Consider the following 22465-nt stretch of genomic DNA (forward strand, 5'->3'; position numbering starts at 1 on the left):
GTAAATCATAAGTGAGTTTTAGTAGGGCAGTTTCAGTGGAGTGTAGTGATCGAAAGCTAGACTGTAAAGGGTCAAGAAGGTTGTTGTAAGTGAGGTAGGAGCTCAGGCGATTGTAGATTAAGCGTTCTAAGAATTTAGAGGTAAACAGGAGCAAGGAGATGGGTCTTAAGTTTGGTGATGTCGGTGGGGTCCAGCGAGGGCTTTTGGAAGTGATCTGTGCATGCTTTAGAGGGGTGGAGAAGGTGCCATTAGAGAGAGAGAGATTGAAGATGTGAGTGAGGGAGCATAGGACAGAAGAAGAGGGTGGCCGTAGTAGTTGAGAGGGGACAGGATCCAGGGGGCACGTGGTGAGACGGGCTTCTGAGAAAACTTTAGTGACCTCTTCAGTAGTAGCAAGGTTAAAAGAGAATAGTGTTGAGGGAAGTTTAGTATAAGGTATGCTAAGTGGGATAGATGTTTGTGTAGTGGAGATGCCCCTACGAATTGCATCAATCACAATGAATTGCAATCAAAATCCGCAGCAAACATTACTCACCAAGCCATCAACTGTATTTAACAAGATTTCATAGGCCGCAGATGTGAAAATGTGCCACCATATATTATGCCTGATAATTGGAAACACCTACTGGCCCTCCCGTCCCCCAAGTCCTGCCAAAAAGAACCTCCCCCACGTCGTTTGGTGTGGGCATGGCGATGGGACACTCCACACATTCATCAATAGCAAAGGGAAACCAATATGGCAATGTCATCGGCAGTGCTGTTACGTTCAGAAAAAATTGGAAGTCCTATATATTATTATTATTATTATTATTATTATACAGTATTTATAAAGCGCCAATAGTTCGCTCAGCGCAGTACATTACAAAGGGGGACAGAACATGTGACAGAACAATAACAATACAATGCAAAACATGAAGGGATTGAGGGCCCTGCTCTTTCGAGCTTACAGTCTAGGATGGAGGGGATGGTGGCACAGGAGGAGATAGCTGTGGGGGATGGAGTGGTAGGAAGAGTGGAGGAGGTCGGCAAGTTAGCAGGGGGTGGGGTAGGCTTCCCTGAAGAGATGGGTTTTCAGGGTGCACCTAAAGGAGAGGAGAGTAAATGATAATCTGATGGGTTGGGGCAGGGAGTTCCAGAGGATGGGTGACACCCTGGAGAAGTCCTGGAGGCAGGCATTGGAGGAAGAGGCCAGGGAACTAGAGAGAAGGAGGTCTTGTGAGGAGCGGAGTGTGCGTGCTGGGCGGTACTTGGTTATTAGGTCAGTGATGTAGTACGGGGCAGTATGGTGGACAGCTTTGTACGTCAGTGTTAGGATTTTGAATTTTATCCGTTGCGCAATCGGAAGCCAGTGGAGGGATTGGCAGAGGGGGGTGGCGGAGATGGAGCGGTTGGAAAGGTGAATGAGTCTGGTAGCCGTATTCAGGATCGACTGAAGTGGGGATAGCCAGCGGCGAGGCAGGCCAGTGAGGAGGGAGTTGCAGTAGTCGAGTCGTGATATGATAAGGGAGTGGATGAGCTGTTTAATGGTTTCTGGGGTTAGGAACCTGCGTATTTTGGCGATGTTGCGGAGGTGGAGTCTGCACGAGTTTGTTAAAGATTGGACTTGGGGCTGGAAGGATAGGTTGGAGTCCAGAATGACACCAAATACTCTGGCCTGCAGGGCGGATTTGATGGTGGCTGTGACGGAGCAGTCAGTGGGGGGTGGTGTCCGGGCTGGGGGGAAGACAAGAAACTCGGTTTTGGAGAGGTTCAGTTTAAGGAAGTGGAGCGACATCCAGTCTGATATGTCACTCAGTAGGTGTGTAATTTGGGCAGAGACCGAGGGGGTGAGGTAGGGGGTTGAGAGACAGATTTGTGTGTCGTCGGCATAGAGGTGGTAGTTGAAGCCATGAGAGTGTATGAGTTGGCCAAGGGAGGAGGTGTAGATGGAGAAGAGAAGGGGCCCGAGGACAGAGCCTTGAGGGACCCCAACAGAGAGGGGGAGGTGGTAGCATTATAGGTAACGCTGAAAGAGCGTTGTGACAGGTAGGATGAGAACCAGGAGAGAGCAGAATCTGATGCCGAGGGAGTGTAGTTTTTTGAGGAGGAGGAGGTCGACCGTGTCAAAGGCCGCAGAGAGGGCAAGGAGTAGGAGCACTGAAGAGTGGCCATTAGCTTTGGTGGTTAGCAGGTCATTGCAGAGTTTGAGTAAGGCAGTTTCGGTGGAGTGTAGGGGATGGAAGCCGGACTGTAGGGGATTGAGGAGGTTGTTGTCGTTGAGGTGAGAGCTTAGGCGGGTGTAGACTAGGCGCTTGAGGAGTTTAGATGTAAATGGGAGCAGGGAGATGGGTCTGAGGTTGTTCGGGTCATTGGGGTCCAGGGAGGGCTTTTTAAGTATGGGGGTGATGTGTACATTTTTCAGAGGGGAGGGGAAAGTGCCGGAGGAGAGGGAGAGATTAAAGATGTGGGTGAGGGAGCGTAGGATGGAGGGGGAGGGAAGTCATAGGAGTTGTGAGGGGATAGGGTCGAGGGGGCAGGTGGTGAGGCGGCGCAATAAGAGAGGATCTTGGAGACTTCCACGATGGTAGTAAGGTCAAAGGTGCGGAGTGTTGGGGGGGGCAGTGTTAGGATTTTGAATTTGATCCGTTGCGCAATCGGAAGCCAGTGGAGGGATTGGCAGAGGGATGTGGCGGAGATGGAGCGGTTGGAAAGGTGAATGAGTCTGGTAGCCGTATTCAGGATCGACTGAAGTGGGGATAGCCAGCGGCGAGGCAGGCCAGTGAGGAGGGAGTTGCAGTAGTCGAGTCGTGATATGATGAGGGAGTGGATGAGCTGTTTAGTGTTTTCTGGGGTTAGGAACGTGCGTATTTTGGCGATGTTGCGGAGGTAGAGTCTGCACGAGTTTGTTAAAGATTGTACTTGGGGCTGGAAGGATAGGTTGGAGTCCAGAATGACACCAAGTACTCTGGCCTGCAGGGCGGGTTTGATGGTGGCGTTGTTGGATGTGATGGAGAAGTCAATGGGGGGTGGTGTCCGGGCTGGGGGGAAGACAAGAAACTCGGTTTTGGAGAAGTTCAGTTTAAGGAAGTGGAGCGACATCCAGTCTGATATGTCGCTCAGTAGGTGTGTGATTCGGGCAGAGACTGAGGGGGTGAGGTGGGGGGTACACATGCCATCTTAGGACACCCAGAAAAGGCCAGAAATGTCACAGGCGCCATCTTAGAGCACTCGCAGAAACAGTCCGTCATGACTTGCAGCATAGGATCATGAACAAAATAGCTCAGACCCTGCAGAGGTGCCAAACCAGAAATACCATATTTGCACCTTCATATAAACACCACGTCAGACATAGAATCCACCAAAAAATACCCAGAAATCATCAATAAAATACAAAACAACAGACCCATACAGGCCATAATCAAAACATCTGACCTATAATTCAAATTGAATGTGCAGGCGTGAAACACCCATTATCCTTAGTAAACCCCCCCCCCCCCCAAATATCAAACACAAGTGGAGGAGAGAAAAACAACATACCCCAGATCTTCCAAACCTCCAAGTTTGTCTAGAACCATATAATAAAACAACAAAAGCAAATATTAATCATAGTATAGAAATACAAAAAAAATTAAAAATCTACCCTACAAAGGGTGTTCACTTTAGAGACTATATTTAATTTCCTGGAATATAACCATAAATCATGCCACATTATAAGAAAGGGGCATAACCTTAATTTACATTTTTACATGCCTTTAGGCTATAAACCATTTGCATTCTCTTTGTGGAATTGTACTATCAAAATCTCCACCACCTAGGGTGGGGATGAATCCTTTCAACAGCTAAAAAGCGCATGCCTATGGAGTTGCAGTCATGCTCTGTAGCGAAATGCCTTGCTACCGGGCTTACAAAATCCCCCCCCACGTACATCATTGACATGATCACAAATACATTCCCAAACCTTCTTTTAGTTTTAACAAATATAGAAAGCATTACATGGGCATCTTAACAAAAAAAATAAACAATTCCAACAGTCTTGCAAGACACAAAGGGGTTGATTTTCTAAAGAACCTTGTCGGCAAATGGGCGCAGTTCCTTGCTCTACCATCTACTTTTAGACAAAGTAAAGATTTACTAAAGCACCCATCAACAAATAGACACAAATCGGAATTTGCTAATGGGCACAAAACTATGCAACTGTCTAAATGAGTTCACCTCTTAAAGGTCTACAGCAGAGAAAAATATTTTTAATGATGATAATGATTTACATGATCTCAAACAATTTATACAAATGTTGAACATTTTAAAGAATTCTAAATTTGTCTGTATAAAGTGACATATTTACAAATATCCAAACAGGCACTGACATAGTTCAGATGTCTCAGTAGTGACATGACTGAGCATGCCCAGACAAGGAAACCTAAAAAGTGCCTTCACTCTGTTGTTTTTTGGGAAGTGCTATAGTAAATGCTTTTATCCACAAGCCTGGAAATGTCACTCAAAAGAGTGAACCTGTTTTTGTGAAAGCGTGATTATTAAACAAGCTGACATTTATATATATTTAATGGTATACATCAATACTTGTAACTATAGAAGTGTTCCTATGCACAGAAACATCAACATACATATTGTAAGAAGTTTTCCATTTCATTTGTAATTTTATTTAGCTATGTTTTTTTTGCTTCTTATACAATATTTATCTTTTCTCATTTTTTAAATAATGCTAGTACCATGTTTTAATATATTTTTTGGAACAGTATATATACATATTTATGAACTGCCATGTACATGGAGCATGCTCAGGGACTTAGACTTTTGAGATATATTAACTAAATTGTAGAACAATTGCACTTGACTTGGTGCTTAGCATCTAACAAAAATCTAAATCAAAACTCCCACAGCTGTCTTCAAAAACCACATACAATACCACTGCTAAAGCAAAATTAAAAGGAATACAATTGTTGCTCTGTGTCTGAATTCGATGTGTGGTTATATGTTTTGTTCTGTCTCTCCAATCTAAGCATTGATAGTGTGATCTCTGTAACTTACAGTTGTGATGAGATAGCGATAACCTCAACCTCAGTTGGATACCACAGTCAGTGACTCAATCGATAAGACGTCTTGTAGATCTTGTGAAGTTTATTCCATAAACTGAGAGAATCTTACAACAATGAACATTCGATAGGTCAAAAGATCATACTGTTTCTGCTCCATGCCATGAGGCTTGCTGCAATGCATTCCTGGGAAAGGGGAAGGGCTATCTATACAACATTAACTAAACCAAAGGAAAGGGAGGAGCAGAGACAAAATATTAAAACATTTAAAGGCATATGACAGTCAATATGACAGTCATGTGAAACATGACACTCCCCGTCGAAATCTATGATTTCTATTATAAAAAACTTTAGTTCAAGTCCAATATAATTAATGAGGATTCTTTCCAGGAACATCTGCAAAACAAGAGGGAAGGGAAGAACAAGGGAAAACAATGCAAACATTTAGCATAATACTTGCAGATGTTGGTCTCCAAAGTCCAGGCTGAGACATGGAAATCCATATTCAGATGGGAAGGCAGCAACATGCACGATTCCTTCTTACCTCCCTTTAAATCAGGTTGATGACTTGTCTTCCTCTTTGGGCAAAAGAAGTACTAGTTCCTTTATAGGCCTGGAGTAAAGGTGTGCAGAACCTTCTTTCATTGTGGATAGAGCCAAGATGTGTCTCAAAATGCAGCAGTAGGTACTGCATGATTGCCGCAGTCAGCAGGGTTAAGGCTAGTGGGAACATAGTGCATTATCCAGGATTTAGAGATTGTTTCCAGGATTACCACCTTTGTTGTTTCTCCTTGAGTAAAGGGGTATCCCAGTCTGAGCTTTCAGAAGTAAGTTGTCTCGGCAGTATCTTACCCTGAATGGTGAGAAGTGTATTGAAACCGATCATAAATGCTGTTTACTGTAGACAATACTCCTCGCTTTGTGAAGGGATTGTCACAGACCGATGCTTGAAATGTGAATGTGTCTTGTTTAACATTCAAAAGCAATCCAAGACTGCGTTGTGTAACAGAAAGGTCAGATCCTAGTTGGAGTTTCTTCACACTGACAGCATGGTCATCAGAAGGAAAGGCTATCATGACCTTGTTGCTGTTAGAGATGATTTTGTGAAGTCTACAGTTTGCAGTGGCAAGCATGTTCTGGGTTCTAGTAAGAAGGTCAATAGCTTCTATACCGAAAACATGTACCTTCATTCGATAGTCTATGACTTCATCATTGACATCATTATTGCGGTACCATCGGAACCTGAGGAAGTTTCTGTAATCTTCACGGACGATGAAACAGTGGAACATCTGCTGAATGTCAGAGATAACAGCAATTGGCTCTTGTCTGAAGCGAAGTAAAACTCCTATGAGATTGTTGTTCAGATTAGGCCCATTGAGAAGATTGTCATTGATGGAGACGCCTTCATGACGAGCACTTGAGTCAAAGACCACCCTAATCTGATCAGGCTTGTGAGGGTGGTAGACACCAAAGCATGGTGTATATACCAACATTCTTCTCCTTCCATAAGAGGAGGTGCAGGCTCAGCATGATCTCTCTCAAACAACTTCTGCATAAAGTCCACAAAGTGCTTTTTCATCTCAGGCTTCTGGTTCAAATTGCGATTTAAAGAAACAAACCATGATTCTGCATGTACCCTGTTTGGTAGTCTCTTTCTTGGGGTACGAAATGGTAGAGGTGCTATCCAACTGTTGGAATCATCTTGGTAGAACTCTTTACTCATGGTTTTCAAGAATTCTGTGTCTTCTATGGTAGCTGCCAACTCATTGTCTTTAGTGGTTACCTCGAACACTGTGTTGCCGATGTTGTCACCCCAGAGATTAAGAGCTCTCTCATTGAAGCAGAGCAATAAGATCTGGATTCATGGAGCTGTGTTATTCTCACTTCTGCCTTTGTCTTTGTTTGCACCACTAAATTGTCTATTTCAAGATTGAGCTCCTCAAAACTCAACAATTCTTCCAATGACCCTTGAGAGTTGTACCGCTTTAACAAAGCAATATATTTAACACACAGTCTTTGATAATTCTCATAAGCAACATTCAATTGCTGGATAGTGCCCTCTAGTTGTATTGGCTCATAAGATTGTTGGGAGAGAGCAGACATGCATTTAACAGTATTAGACCATAAATCATTAATAATAGACAGCAATTCTTCTTTATCAGTATTAAATTTCTCTTGCACTTTCCAGGTTGGATTTCTGAAGTGTTTTTCTCTTTTATCTAAGTCCTGCTCTGGATGAAGCTTTGATTGTGGTTGTGTATTAGTTTCCCCAGACTGTATATTACTTTCCTGAAACATCATGTTAGCAAGGAGAGGGGTTGATAGAGTTTACAGAGAAATGTATCAATTTTTCTGTGGGTGAGCAGGTTTCCTAGGCAATGGCTGCAGGAAGATTTTCTTTTTCTTGCTTATAAGTTCACAGGCAAGAGTTGTGTGGTAATGTATACACATGCAGTGTATAAACTTGCAGTTGTAAAACATTCACATCAATAATTTGTCCTGACACTGATGAGTGTTATGCTTGGATATACTTGGAGGCATGTACAGACTTGTGTAGAGGTGGCTGCACTCCCTATAGCTGTTATATCCAGTATCCATGTAACATCTCACTGTGTATTCTAGCTAGCAAGGATTCTTATGAAGACAGTTCACTGACCCTTTGATTAGCCAGGTTCATATGAAGCATTCCACTGATCTTTTGACTGTTCTGTCTCTTCAATCTAAGCACTGATAGTGTGATCTCTGTAACTTACAGTTGTGATGAGATAGCGATAACTTCAACCTCAGTTGGATACCACAGTCAGTGACTCAATCGATAAGACATCTTGTAGATCTTGTGAAGTTTATTCCAGCGCTCACCTCCCTCCTTCCCAGACTGCACTCACCCTGCTGCCGGGTCCCGAATCCGGACGGCGCGAGTCCCATGGCTTCAAAAGGCCGATGCCGCAGAGGGGGGCCAAAACGATTCCGCACCCCTCCACCATGTCACCGCAGCCTCAGCGGGACCTCCGCACCTCCGATCATGGCCGCTGCTCCCGGATGGCCTCGGATGATGTGCGACTCGGCCAGAGCTCCGGATTAAGCAGACGGCCCGGTCGCCATCTTGGACACGCCCCCATTGTGCCCCACTCTTCATTTTTAGTCATGCATCTGGTTGCTACAGATACCACAGCTCTGAATTGGAACACATAACAAAGACATAGCGGGTTTTTCTCAAATTTGAAAAAAGTGGAATTACACTTTAAAGCAAAACTATACTTACCTTCACTTAAGCGCTGAAGTGTCCTGGAGGTTCTTGTTGACTGCTGATATCTGCAGTCATTCTGCTTCTGAATATTGATCCCCAGCAGTTTTCATTGACATGGCTGAGATGATGCCATTCCGTTGCATGGAAGGATGTTCTTTCATCTCTGTGTTGCCAAAATTGTACAATAAGCTTACACAATGTAAACGTATTGGTTTTATAGATTTCTGCTATAACTGCTATTATAGAGCACTGTGTAGCAAGATCAAAAGCCCAGGAGCTGATATTTTTGGCCCTTGGGCTTAGTGTTCTTCTCTTAGTGTGGGTTGCATGGATTGCAATCTAGTCTAATCATATGGCCAGCAACCTAGGTGTTCGGCAGATAACTATGATAAATTTTCTCCGCCTGTTTTCTTGAAGAAGCTATATATGTGAAACGCATTGAGATAAAAAACACTTCTTCTGGTACCAAGAAAGTTCAACTTCTGGATTACTGGATATACATATTGTACACTTAAGCCAGCCATAGAGGGATAAAAATTTGACAAGTTCATCAGAAAACTGGTCAAATCTATGGGCAGGGTGCTTGTACTGAAGTTGATCTCTATCAATCGACTTCAGTACAACCAGCCGACAAAAGTAATCACTGTTTTCTGCTGGCTGTGAAAACCTCCCACTATCAACATGCACAGCAGGTAGGATTCTCCTATCAACACTGAATGTGTTGATGGGAGAATCAAGCTTTTTTTCCCCTTCAACCTGATACCCTGTGGCTGGTGCCGGCTGCTACCAACCAGTGTCAAAAGAAGAAAAAGCATCTAAAATCTAATCTTTGCATTCAATTTTAACCACTTTCCGCCCAGCCTATGGTCAAATGACAGCTGGGCGAACATCTCGTCCCTCTGGGAGGGCATCATATGACGTCCTTCCCGGATCTCGCTGTGCGTGTACCCGCAGGTCCATGCTTTGGCGAGATCTGTCACCGGCCGTGTACCTCGGACCAATCACAGCAGGTCACATGACAGTTGTATACAATGGATGGCTTCCTTTCATGCCATCCATTGTATACAAGTGTGTCTAGCTGTGAATGGTCACAGTGATCACATGCACAGGCTGGGCCAATTGCAGCCCATCTGTGTCATGTGATTAGCCGTAGACAATCAACAAAAAAACCTGAATTAATCAATTTAATTCAGTTAAAATACTTACTTACAGCAAAGAAATTATTTGCTATAAGCAATCAAATTGTGTAAAAAAATACTGATCACTTCCCCAAAGTAGTGCAATGTTACTATTGGTATACTACTTTGGTCATAGTGTAATATGAAAACAAATCTTAAAAAAGAGAAAAAAGTTAATAAAAAAATAACAAAAAAAAGTGAAATAAAATTATAATTTTTTTTTTGTACTGTCACCTGACAGTATCCCTGATCACCAGTTATATGCTGATGCTGTACTGCACTGTTGACAGTATGTAAAAAAAGTGAAAATATTTTCTTCATTTTCCAAAAAAAATTACAAAAAAAATCTTCAAAAAACTCGCCATGCCTCTTATGAAATACGTCGGACTGTCTACTTTGCAAAAAGGGGTCATTTGGGAGATATCTGTACTGTTCTGACATTTTTGGGCCCCAAGAAATTAAATTGGCTGTCAGTACTTCAGGATTGATCAACTTTCAGATATATCCCATAGCTTGTGAACTCTATAACTTTCATTCAGACTAAATAATAAATACTGATTTGGGCTATTTTCACCAAAGAAATGTAGCAGGATACATCTTGGCCTGAATTTATGAAGAACAATAAATTATTTGCAAACTTTTATAACAGAAACAAAGAAACAATTTTTTTTCAAAAATTTCTGGTCTTTTTTTGTTAATTTAGCAAAAAATAAAAGTCCCAGTACTGATTAAATACCACCAAAAGAAAGCTCTAGTTGTGTGAACAAAATGATAAAATTTTAGTCTGGGTATAGAGTTGCATGACAATTGTCATTCAAATTGGCCTGGAAGGTGCCCAGTATGGAAGTGGTGAACGCTACACTATTTTCACTATTATTGAATATTTACAATATAGATGTTGAACCCATTAGGCAGGCCATATGTGATTCATTCATTCCACCAGGTTGAAAAAAAATTAATCGATTTTCCCCATCCACACATTTGATGTGAATGGGGGAATCACTCTTGCTGAGCTATTGTGTTCTGTGGGTGGGGAGCCTTGTCAGAGTACAGCGATCATTGCTGCCAGCTTTGTCCCGGAATCTGAGTTGTTAGGGCAGCTGCACTGTCTTTGCTTCTAAATACATACACTGACAGCGTTGTATGTATTTAGAAGCTCCAAATCTCCTGTCTCCCCCAGTCTCCTGCACACTGACTCTGTGTCATCCTTCAATTCGATCCTCCCCCCTTCCGATCGCCAGTGCTGAAAGAGCCCAGAGCAGAGTTACTGGTGGTCGCTGCTGACCCTAACTTCCTGGGAGGGAGGTGAGCTGTTCTAAAAGTCTTGGGAAGTAAGTAGGTCAGAACAGTGGAGAATTTTGTTTTCAGGACATGAGAAGGGTGACAGGAAGCATTGGAAGAGAAAGTGAGTGTGAGGTAACAGGCTGAGTCAGTCTGCAGTACACACATATATTGATTTACTAAGATTAGTGCCCAACAGACTTTGAACATTCAGCCAGACCTAATTAAGTCAATTAAGACCTTTCAGTGGTCAGCATAAAAACTTCTAGGGGCAGATTGAATTGTTTTTGATAATTCTCTGATCCTACTAGACGCAATTGTAGGAGCAATGCTGGATATGGTGCCTATGTGGCACAAGCGCAGGCTTTGTCCGTTATTTGTATGCCAGATGAGAAAACTCGTAGGTGTGCCTTGTTCTAATGGATTTTTATTTTTTTCTGTGTTTGCTGCTATTATTGTCACCTCTATTAATTAACTTGCCTTTTTTTCCTCCAAAAATGATCGCCAAATAATGCATTTCCTAATGAATGTTACAAAGTTATACATCCTATTTTTGAATGTCAAACATTTTCAAAGTTATATCTCAAATAATTTGAATGTCTAGTTATAATTTCCCAATCTAATTATATATCTTCATTCTCTTTAATCATGTTACTACTGTACATTCCAGCTTAAAAGCAGTCTGCTACAGTGGCTTAGTGGTTAGCACTCATGGCTTGCAGTACTTTGTTCATGGGTTCTAATCCCAGTCATGGCCACACCTGTCTGTAGTTTGCATGCTTTCTCTGTTTGGGTGTGTTTCTGCCAACACTCCAAAGATATGCCGTTAGGTTAATTGGGCCTAGTATATGTATGAATTTGTGGCCTTAGATTGTAAGCTCCTTGACATTACAGACTATTGTGGAGGTCAATTTCCAGGGTTCTGTCAGTGCCAGGAATATTGATCGATCAATTAAGATTTTGGCTACTGACTAGAAAGTGGAGAGGGACTACAAGAGCTGACTGGTGCATGCCGGCCCTCCTGTCCCCATCAGCTGCAGAGGGTGGCCCAGGCAGCTGTCAAGCCCATCCACAGCTGCTAAATTCCATTGTTAGCCTCCTGTCATTCTATCACACAGCGGCTCAGTGTTGTGATGTTAGAGGCGCTCTTACTCTGCTCCACAAGTTTGACACTTTCATGTTTCCTTCTGTTTATATTTAATTGCAACTTTGTTTCTTTCCTCCAGGCTGCTGATCCCTTTCTGTTCACTGCTACAAACCTCTCTCCTTATACAAATTGACCCCCTCCCCCTGTCATCACCTGTTCCCTCTGCAAATCTATGTATCACTGCTCAACTCTTTTTGTTTAACTATTTATTTACTGATCTAGTTAATGTGTCTCATTTCCTATCACCTACAGCTCAAATCTAGCATTATTATAGGATTCCTAATTATCTCACCACTAGTCTGATTGAATTCACAATTCCTGGTCAGTCCTGTTCCCTTACCTATAATAACCTTTAGGGCCAGTTCACACTACATGCATTTCAGTTGCTTTTTTCTGCATCCAAAATGCACAGAAAGAAGGTTATATGGTTGTCAATGTCATAGTTCACATCATTGCTTGCAGTTCCAGTGCGTTCCAGGTGCAAAACAAAAAAGTAGAACAGGCTGCATTGTTTCTGCACAGAACTGTACTGGAATGCGGTAAAACTAACCAAAAATGCACTGGAATGCAACAAAAACGCACTGGAACACACGTCATTAATTAAATTGAAGAAAAAGAGAGGGGAAAAAATGCACTGGAATGCGTCAAAAATGCACCGGAACATGCTTAAAATACATCAAAAATGTGCATGCAAAAGCAAATCTGGAACACATCTAGACTGCATTTCTATAGAGTGACCTGGCCGTTAGGACTTGTTCACACCATTTCTGATGCAGAAACGCATGCAATTTCCTGCACAGCAAAGAAACCCAATGCCCTTTGCAGATGTGTGAAGGTACCATGATGAAAACTTAATTGCACCTCCACAAGTCAAGTAAACACAGATGCAATAACAGCCACCAAAACACGTTACCACACTACTGTGGGGTTAGGTGCAACGCACGTTTAAAATAATATTCCTGCAGTATTTTTGCATGTTCCCACACATTAGGCAGCCCATTGAAATTAATGGACTGAGGGAAAAAAAAGTCAAAAAAGCAGCATTCACACAGGTCCTCTGGCCTGTACAGCATAAATGAGTGGGTTGTTCATGGGGCTGGACCCACCTTGTACGCTATGGGGATACAGCAGCTGTATGAACACAGGTTTTAATCTGACAGGTGTGCAGGCGTGGGAAAGTGGCCCTGAATGCTCACTGTCTGAGTTCAGGACTGTACACCTACACCCATATACCTGTCAAATTAGGACCTACAGCATTTCCATAGTGTAACATAGGTTGCCTTCAAATGGCTCCAAGCGACTCAAACCACATAAACAGAATACTGATTCACACTCTACAGGCCACAGCACCTATGTGAATGAGCCCAAGACCTCAATTACACACTTAAGAGCTTTCTTTATTAACTGTTTTATCATATAGATTTAACAGGAATTTGTTTGGATTGAGTACATTAACGTTTTTAGTGTATTTTTACCATAAATATAATTTTTATAATTTCTCTGGGGGTGGGGGGGGGGGCTGTTAGGTAGGCTCTATATCCAACAGCGACCATGGGTGTATGCTTGTGTCTGTGCCACCTGTGTAGTTAGGAAGAACAATAACTTCTGTGGAATACCTTGAACCTCTGCTATGTACCTCAATGTATCTAGGAATCAGACATGTTTTCTACTGAAAATGCAACAATTATTAGTAATGTTTGCCCTGAAGCAAGCATTAACTAACCCCTTAGTATTAGAAAGCATCCCGAATTCTCATTTGCTAGAATATACCCAATTATGCGTGGGCCAGATCTGTGTGCCCAGATAGGACCTGACAGGTTCTCCACTGACAGCCAAATGTAAAAGAAAGAATTGCCGGCAATAAGAAACTAATTTAAAAAAATGGCATGGAGTCCCCCCCCTCTTCCATACCAAGCCCTTCGGGTCTGGTATGGATTTTGAGGGGAACCCCCCCTGCCAAAATTAAAAAAAAATGGTGTGGGGGTCCCCCCAAAATATCATGATTGACTTTGGATCTACTTTGGGGGACATTCTTTTATTTTTCCTCTTTTAATAAAGGACTTGTCAAAGACTGTCTCCTGTCTTTTCTGTGAATGGATAGCAGTACCATGTACCCCATACTCATTCACATGGGGGGGCTGGGATCTGGGGGCCCCCTTGATAGAGGGGATTCCAGATTCCGATAAGCCAACCGTCCTCAGACCCCCACAACCACAGATGGTCTTATAGAGGTGCACAAGTGCTTCCTAAACTAAACCTGCAACAGATATCAGAGTCCCGCATATTTTCCAGAAAAGTCGTGGCTGACATAAGCAGGAAAAAGGAGCAGCAGCAGCTTGGATATGCCACATCTTCCTGTTCAGCCGCCTCACAAAATGCTTGAATAAACACCGTAAGCTGTCAGGGCTCCAGGGTATGACCAGAGGTATGTGAACTGACACAGGGAAATGCAGGCTTCAGATATGATATAAACAATATAATTTATTAACACTAACAATACATAAACGCAGTGCAATACTAAAACATAACACAGTGCCAACGAACCAAACCACCCACAGATAATACATACAATGCAAGCGTCGTCAGGCAGGCCGGGTCAATAACAATCAGGCAGGTAGGAACAGGGGGTCAGGCAGAGAATGGTCGGGGTCACAAGCCAGGGATCAAACAGGAGAAGTCAGCAGAGGTCCTGATCAGGCAGGGTCAGCAACGAATCAGAGGGACAGAGCCAGGAACAGGAATGCAGGTTTTTTTTAATTCTTTTATTATAAAATTTCAAACAACAATTTCACAAAAATAACAATAGTTTTTTTTTTTTTTTTTTTTTTTTTTTACAGATTCCATCATCATCAACCAAAAAGAAAACAGAATACCTCAAAGTCAAAAAAACTGCAATATTTACAAAATCATACTAAAAATAAACAATAAACAAAACAATAAAGTAAATAAAGCATTAACATTTACATCATGTGTCATGCGTTTTTTTTTTTTTTTTTTTTTCAAATATATACAAAAAAAAAAAGGTACAAAAGGAACAAAAAAGGCATTTCCAGCATACATCAAACAAGCTTGCAATTTTCTCCATTGCATTCAGAAAAATGAAACTGTGCTTTTCCACTTGTAAGCTGTTTCTTTAGATGACAGAACTTCGTGAAATTGCAGACAAGGAGCAAAAAAAAAAAACAAAACATAACTATCCCTACAACTATACAAGAAAACACCTATTCTCGCCCTCACCATCCACCCCACCCATTCTTGTAGCTCAGAATGCCGCCTTAAACAAAGAAAAAACAAAGATGTTAGAAGCACAATAATAACACAGCATCACGTCATGAACAGTAATCCTCTTATATCTGTACCTCCCTGGGACCCCAGAAGGAAGACAGAAGAAAAAAACGATCGCCTCCCCTTCAGACTCCAGAAGTGTTGGTAAGACTTGGAACCAGATCATCGCAGCACTGCGAACCTCCAGAGGACGCAAGAAAGGCCATCAATAGGCCTACTCTGCAATCCCCCTAAGCAGCAGTCCAATTCTTCCAACACCCAAATTTCCAAATCCTTTCGGCTTCTTCAGCCCCCAGTTTAAGCCGATCATAGTGACCGTAAGCATACAAACGACCACGGACCATGGCCGCACACTCATCAACACTCAACCATTCTGTCTTAAAAAAAACCCAAATTCCTGACATCCCACAAACTCTCTTTCACACAACCCATCAACATCCATAGCACTCTCCCCTCTATCACCCCCACATTCCACAACCCATACAACATCATCTCATACGTCAACTTTCTAACTCCAGCCAAACCTATCATCCTCTCCAACTTCTTCCATACCTCTCTAGCAAACCCACACTCCCAGAAAACATGGCACACGCTCTCACGCCCCACACAACCCTCTCTCGGACAACGTTTGGTATCGGACATTCCTCTTCTCCTCTGAAACATTCTCACAGGCAAACATCCATGCACCCCCATCCATCCAATATCCTTCTGTCTATTATCCATCCCTTCCATACAAATGTTCTTCCACATTTGCTTACATTCACTAACAGTCAACCCACCAATCCATTCCATCTGTTCACTCTCAGCCAATACTTTCGACACTTTTTTACAGTCATTCCACAAACACCTCTCCACATCCTTCATCCCCAATTTTTCCATCCCTCTCTCGATCCTGACGTAAAACCATGGAGCTCTAAAGCGAACAGGTCTACGCAAATCACTCTCACCCCATTCATACTTCCTCAAAACGCTCCCTCCAACATACCTCACCATACATCCACTTAGACTCTCCTTCTTACTAATCTTCACGCACATACCCACATACTTCACAAACAAAAATTTTTCCACATTCACCATACCTTTCCCACCATTCAACTTACATTTAACCACTTTCTCCCGTTTCAACTTTTCTGTGCGGGAGGACCAAAAAAACAGAAACATCATCCTTACCAATTCCTTCAGCACCCTGTCCTGGGCGGGGAACACCAAGTACAGAAATAGCAAGATTGGCAGGATCACAGCCTTCACCACTAATACTTTACCCTCAAAGGATAAGGTCCTTAGAGACCAAAAGTTCAATTTGGATTGCACTCTGCCCATCACGTCTTCCCGACTTTCACGCCCAAACAAATCACAATCAAACTTGACACCCAGCACCCTCACGCTCCCCTTACACACCTTCCAATCACACTGACCACTCATCCTCCATTCACCAAAAAACTTACATTCGCTCTTCTCCATATTCACCCTAAAACCACTTGCAGCACAAAAAACATTCAACAACAACTTTACACGCTTCAAACTCCTCTCATCCATACATACCACAGTCACATCGTCCATGTATCCAATCACCTTCAACATTCTCCCTCCACTCCCGGGTACCATCAAACCTCTCACACATTTATCTCTCTCAAGCATCCGCAACAGAGGCTCAATCACACATACAAACAAGACAGGGGACAAAGGGCATCCCTGCCTCACACCCGCTCTCACTTCCACTCCCTCCGTCAACCACCCATTCACCTGCACTCTACTCATGATACCCGCATACAGACACCTAATCCACTTCATCATCCTCTCAGGCACTCCCATTCTTTCCAACACTCGATACATGAACTCATGCGCAACATTATCGTAAGCTTTTTCAAAATCAATCGTAACCACAGCCGCCCCTTGCTTCCTCTCCTTACTATCCCACAAAACGTCCCACAAACATCCCAAACTTTCAGCAATCATTCGCCCTGGCACCGCACACACCTGTTTCTCACCAACCATCTTACCAATCACTCCACGCATTCTTTCAGCCAGCACTTTCGCAATTATCTTGTAGTCAATATTCAATAAAGATATAGGCCGCCAGTTTTTGAGGTCCTTCCTGTCGCCTTTTTTGTACAATAAAACTATCAAACCTTCTGCCATACTTTTGGATAATCTCCCACTCTCCAGCATAGTCACACATACCTCATGCACACGCTTCCCGATCACCCCCCAAAACGCACGATAGAACTCCCCTGGCAAACCATCCATACCCGGAGTCTTTCCAGTCTTAATCCCATTCAAACATCTTTCAACTTCACTCACACTCACATCCTCACATAAAGCCATTCTTTCCTCCTCATCCAACTTCTCCTCAACCTCACCAATCACTTCTTTTTCCACATTCTCATCTCTCCTTCTTACAGAAAACAACTCACTATAGAACTTCCGTACTTCACTGCATACCCTCTTATTCCCACTTATTTCACTCCCACTCTCATCCACCACACTAACAATCTCATTCTTCCGTCTATACACTTTCTTAAAGAAAAACCTTGTACACCGTTAGTCATTCTCTCTCACAACCATTCTGGCTTGTGCAATTATTGCCTTACCCTTCGCTTTCATAAAACTCCCAACCTTCACTCGTGCCTGTGCAATCTCGCTTCTCACATTCTCGCCCCATTCGCTTATTTCCAACAAATATGTCAACCGCTTCTGCCACCATTCATACTCTTCACGCTCTCTTCTCACTTTCTCACACCCTTTCCTTACAAAAAAACGCTTAGTCATCATTTTTACCCATTCCCACCATTCAACTATACTTTCAAACTCCAATCGTTTTCTCTCCCATCTCTCAAACAAACTCCCATACTCTCTTCTCACATTCACATCATCTAGCAAATCCACATTCAGTTTCCACACTCCCCTACCATACACCTTATCTGACTCCATACTCACTTTGCATTCGATTCGGCCATGGTCCGTGAACGCTACTGGCTGCACCACAAAGGATTCAGGACTGAAGTCTCTGGAGACAAAAAGAAAGTCTATACGTGAGCTTGTGTTTCGGCCTTCAGCAAAAAAGGTATGCCCCTTGTTTTTCCCAACATCAACCAATCCAAAATCTGAACAAATTTCTAATAAAGTTTTACCCGACTTATCCACTCCCCCTCCCCCCACCCCCCCACCACCCCCACCCCTCCTCCTATCCCCAGCCCCAACTGTACAATTGAAATCACCCAAGACCATTAAGGGTTCACGACTGCCGCAAAAAAATCTCAGGTTCTCAAACAATTCAATGCGTTCCTGTCGTTTTGTGGAGGCATAGACATTTAACACCCGGAACACCAAACCATCCACCTCCACCCACACTAACACCGCCCTCCCCCTTGCAATATGCACAACTTTCAATATTTTGAAGCGCCAGCCCTTGAACAGGATTCCAATCCCAGCATTGCCATCAGATCCCTCTGACCACACCGCGGTGCCGTGCGTCCATGAATCTCGGTGCGGCTCCTCTTTTAAGTTGCACTCCTGTAGGCATAAAATATCTCCAGGTACTAGAGACAAGTATTTCAATACAGCTGCCCGTCTTGGTGCCGATCTTATACTTCTGACATTTAAAGAGGAGACAGAGATATTCATTAGACAGAAAGAAATTTAACAACAATCAGGGCTATGCTGTCAACTAGCAAGCTTCTTGCTTCTACACCTCCTCCCTTTGTTTATCACAGCAACCCCTGCGACTCCTCCCATCCCACCCACCCCCTCCCCTCCATCAGAAGGATGGAGTTTGAAGCCCATAATTGCCTGTAAATTTTCAACATGGCTGCAACTGGCAAAGGACTCCGACGATTGGATAGAGGAATCAGAGTCTAACTCCAGACTTGGAAACTCCAGTATATTCTGTGAAGCAGGTAAGGACTCTTGACTCTCTTGCTTCCTCTTCAGGGTATCGCAGGACAAGTCCATCTCTTCAACTGTACTTATTGCCCCACCACCCTCTACCGCAGTAGCTAGCGGGGGCTCAACGGTCCCAACTGCCAGGACCCAATCAGCCAGACTTATTGCCCCACCACCCTCCACCACAGTAGCCAGCGAGGTTTCAACGTTCCCAACTGCCAGGACTCTATCAGCTGTACTCATCGCCCCACCACCCTCCACTTCAGTAAACAACGGGGGCTCAAAGGTCCCAACTGCCAGGACCTGAGCTTCCACTGCAGTATCATCAGGCTTGGGCACCTCTGCCTGACCTGCCTCCTCCTTCTCTGCAGGAACCTCCACTGTTTCTGCACAGGTCACTCTCCTAGCCACCTCAGCATATGAGGGGGCCCTCCCACCAACCGCCCCACTGATATTGTGACCAGAGTCCTCAGAGGGCACATTCAGCCGGGGACACTGCCGGGCCAAATGCTCCTCGCTTCTGCACAAATGGCATTTTCTGCCCTCCTGGCACTCAGCCGTTTTATGTCCGGGACGATAGCAATTCCTACAGACAATTCCAACATCGCACTGATCCCGGGTGTGCCCAAAGGAGAAGCAGCCCCTGCAGAATTGCGGCTGCCCCGGGTACCAGAGCACGCCCCTATTAGCCCCTATGGAGAAAGCCTGAGGGGGGTGCATGCAGCCGCCAATGCCTCCATCATCCTTCTTAAGTTGAACATAGTAACGGCGGTGACCATTAAAGGTTCCCAAAATGTTCATTTGGTTCACTCCAACCGACACAAATGAACAATATTTATGCAGAAAGGTCCTCACCTCGTCTTCTCGTACAAATGGATTGTACATTTGGACAGTCAATGGCATCCGGTGTTTGGACTCATTCCTCAGAAAAGGAATTCCCTCTAATTGCGGGTCATCAGCCTTTTCATTCCGTCTTAGCATACACGTCTGCAGGTCCGCCAGCCGAAAAAAGGTCACATCAAACATCCCGCTAGATGGGAAAGCTTGCAGACAAAAAATGCTTTCAATGGGCATTCCGAGTAAATCCATGATGATCTTTTTCTGGATATAATAGAGCCCGCAGTCAGCACGGCGACTCTCTGAAACTAACACCCGAATGGTGTTAGGGGCATCTGGTGGCACCGCTGCCATACTCCTACCGACACAGGACAACCCCGCAAGGGGAAGGTTCCGTGGGCGATCACAACTCTACAGGGTTCAGGCAGCACCACCTCCAATAACAAGATACAGGGGCCCAGGAAAACCACACACCAAGGCAGAGACTGCAGGTCTGGCCATCCCTTAAATACACCTGCATAATCAGCTTCAGGTGTTTGGCTGGCTGCAGGGTTGAGTCTCTGATTGCTGGGAGCACCCGCTGGCCAGCCCTGGTACTGCAGCCCACAAGGCAGGTGAGTCCCACCATTACTGGCAAGTCCATTCCTGACAGTAAGCGCAGTGTACAAATACTTTATCCTCATCCGTCATCTTCACCCACGGGGGCTGAGAGCGCACTCGCGCATATATATACCCGCCCAGCAATAACGCACGTATGGACGCCAATGGCGAAGTTACTATAAATAGGATGCACATGGCAATCCATCATTCTCTCAGAGCACCAACTTCACTAGAGATAAGTTTACAATGTTGTTAGAGAATACATGTCTCACATTCTTAGCTACAAACAATAAATAATGTGCTATACAACACTATTACCTGTAGACAAATGTATCCTTCTCTACTTAATTGGCCCATCCTGTTTTACACCAGGGGTCCGAAAATGTATACAACAGTGACAGTTCACTGACCTTCACATTGGAGGGGGCCGGATTATAGTTTGAAATGCATAAGAACAAATTTCTATGCACACCGCACTTATTTTATTTTGAATGGCCCAAAACTGAAAAAACGCCATACAATATTTTAAATGCACTGTACACTGTAACGCACTGTACTCTGTAACGCACTGTACTCTGTAATGCAATGTATACTGTAGCACATTGTACAGTGTAACGCACTGTACTCTGTAAAGCAATGTACACTTTAACGCACTGTACTTTAATGCACTGGACTCTAAGGCTCCATTCACATCTGAGCATAGGGTTTTTTAGCGTGATTTTGCACAGTGTTTTAGCCATTTTAAGCTTTTGCATTTTTTATTCACCAATAGAGAAAAATGGTTCGTCGAGTCCCTAACAACCTATGAGTAATTAGCTGTCAGCTAGGTTCCCCACTGACAGCTGAATGTTAAAAAAAAAAAAAAAAAAGCAGGCAATTACAAAAAATTACATGGGGTCCCCCCCTCCATCCATTCCATGCCCTTTGGGTCTGGTTAGGATTTTGAGGGGAACCCCCATGCCAACATTTTTTTTTAAAAATGGCGTGGGGTCCCTCCCAAAATCCCTACGAGACCCTTATCCGAGCATGCAGCCCAGCAGGTCTGGAAAGGTCGGGGGAAGAAGTGAGTGTCTCCCCTCCTCAACCATACAAGGCCACATGCCCTCAACATGGAGGTGGAGGAGGCTCCCCCCCAAAGTGCCTTTTCCCCATGTTGATGGGACAAGGGCCTCTTCCCCACAACCCTGGCCTGTGGTTGTGGGGGTCTGCGGGTGGGGAGCTTATCAGAATCTGGAAGCCCCCTTTAGCAAGAGGGCTCCCAGATCCCTGCCCCCCCATGTGAATGAGTATGGGGTACATGGTACCGCTACCCATTCACAGAAAAAAGACAGGAGACAGTCATTGATAAGTCTTTTATTGAAAGAAGAAAAATAAAAGAATGTCCCCCAAAGTAGATCCAACGGAAAAGGTTCCGCTTCTGACACTGGCTCCCGGCTGTCTGACTGCTCTGCTGGCTTAACAGTTCTTAAATATGTAAAGCGGTAGGGCCATCATGAATGTGACCCTGCCCCATGTGACATCATTGACCCAGCATGCTCCGGTCAATGATGTCACACGGGGCGGGGTCACATTACATATTTAAGAACTCTCAAGCCAGCGGAGTAGTCAGACGGCCGAGAGCCAGCATCAGGAGTGGAACTTTTTTTTTTTCTTTTTTCAGGTCAGCGGCGGCGGACATTGTGATTGACGTTGGATCTACTTCGGGGGACATCCTTTTATTTTCCTTCTTTTAACAAAGGACTTGTCAAAGACTGTCTCCTGTCTTTTTTCACACTGCAGCCTACCTAACAGGTCCCCCCCCCACTGCCAAAGAAAATATCAAAATTATATTTATGGTAAAAATACACTAAAAACTTTATTAATGTACACAATCCCAACAAAATTCCTGTTAAATCTAAATAATGAAACTGTACTGAGTTAATAAATAAAGCTCTGTGTGCAATTTAGGTCTTGGGGCTCATTCACATGGGTGCTGTGG

At 43.8% G+C, this 22465-nt stretch overlaps 1 long non-coding RNA gene across 1 annotated transcript; it reads left to right on the plus strand.

The window, feature by feature from the left end:
- The first annotated feature begins 10624 nt into the window (after positions 1–10624).
- LOC149455101 (uncharacterized) lies at positions 10625–14846 on the plus strand. Its single transcript, XR_016314099.1, has 2 exons — positions 10625–10786; positions 14721–14846. It is a non-coding gene; the product is annotated as an uncharacterized LOC149455101 (long non-coding RNA).
- Positions 14847–22465: the final 7619 nt, after the last annotated feature.

The sequence above is a fragment of the Staurois parvus genome, unplaced genomic scaffold, assembly GCF_062004578.1.
Source record: "Staurois parvus isolate SC_StPar_1 unplaced genomic scaffold, SC_StPar_1.0 ptg000403l, whole genome shotgun sequence".
Classification (NCBI taxonomy): domain Eukaryota; kingdom Metazoa; phylum Chordata; class Amphibia; order Anura; family Ranidae; genus Staurois; species Staurois parvus.